We start from the raw sequence: 1,639 nt of genomic DNA, 5'->3' as shown, positions 1-1,639 counted from the left end.
AAGCTGTCTTGGAGGACACCAAGAGAGTGCTGAACGCACGGAGTGGATCGTCGATCCTGAATCCCTTAGATTCGTACTATCCTTTGGTAAAGGAATTTCAAGACGTCGTCTCCAAAGACCCGCCTTCGGTTCTACCTACGGACCGAGGTGTGCGTCATGAGATCGACCTGTTCCGGGAACCAAATACTGCATTACACGCCAGTGGCCCCTGCCCAAGGAGCAGTGTGAAGCACGACGCAGGAATGGTGTGTGAGAGCAAGTCTGCCCATTCGACACCCACGTTTTGTGTTTGGAAGCCGAACGGCAAGAGGCGTATCGTTCATACTTACAATAAGCTCAACGCTGCCATCATTCCAGCGCAGACGCCGATTCCTAGAAAGGATGTTCTTCAGAACAATATGGTGGGATGTACGAACAGTGCACTCGATTTGGTAGATGGATATTACCAATTGCTAATGAGAGCGAGTGATATTCCGCTGACAGCGGTAAGCACTTCGAGCGACAGGCGCTGGATGTGGCTGGTGATGCTTCAAGGGCTGTCAAATGCACCAGCAACATTTAGTCGTTTTGTGATACAGTTGTGCAGGCCCCACAGGGCGTATGCACAGACATACTTTGACGACATTTTCGTTCACAGTCGTGCTGAGTACGGGAGGACAGATGAGAAGAATCACATCGTCCATCTTAGAGCGGTGCTCGAGTGCATGCGCACGAACAGACTGTACGCCAATGCAGACAAGTGGCGCAGAAGAGATACCTCTTAAGGGTGCTTTATTGGGAAGCGTGGCCTTTGAGCGGATCCCGCTAAGGTCAAGGCATTGTAGACTGGCCGGTTCCAAAGAACCAGAAGGACTTTCGCAAGTGGCTTGGTCTCGCCAACTACTTACACAAGTACAGCGCAAATTACGCAGAAATGGCCCAGCCACTAACCGATCTCCTTTCAGAGGATGCGGAATGGTGCTGGAACACTTAACATCGGGAAGCTTTTGAAGGGGTCAAAGACAGCCTCCTGCATGCACCATTACTGGCACTGCCAGACCCTGATCGCTTTTTCAGCGTCGTCTGTGACGCTTCGGACTTTGCCATCGGTAGTGACTGCTGCAAGCAGACGCCGAGGGGCGAGATCGAGTAATCGCGTCCGAATCTCGACAGCTCAAAGGTGCAGAGAAGAACTACCCAGTTCATGACAAGGAGCTACTTGCGATGAAGTATGCACTCGTCAAGTTCAGGGTACACCTGCTCAACTCCAAGCCGATTGTGATCTATACAGATCATGCGTCACTACGCACTGCGACACAGTCGCCCCACCTCTCGCAGAGGATTGCTAGATGGCTATCCTTCCTTGCGGAATATAACTTCAAGGCGAAGCATGAGCCGGGAAAGCAGAATGCTTTGGCTGATGCGTTATCACGCAGACCAGACTATGAGCTTGCTCATGTTACAACTGTAACGTCGTCTGTGACGGTTTTGATCCGCACCGCGTATGCGGGTGATGGGATGTATGGAGCGTTGCTACGGACTCTAGGGAGCAAGGAGTTTGAAAACTTGGACAAGAAATTGCCATCAAGATTGCGTGCACGATTGCACCGATATCCGCTGAATAACGGTTTGCTATATTATAGCACCGATTCAACGGATT

This window comes from Plasmopara halstedii (genome assembly GCF_900000015.1).
Source record: "Plasmopara halstedii genome assembly, contig: Scaffold_658, whole genome shotgun sequence".
In the NCBI taxonomy this organism is placed as follows: domain Eukaryota; phylum Oomycota; class Peronosporomycetes; order Peronosporales; family Peronosporaceae; genus Plasmopara; species Plasmopara halstedii.
The sequence above is the reverse complement of the archived record's forward strand: the minus strand, read 5'-3'. Positions refer to the sequence as shown.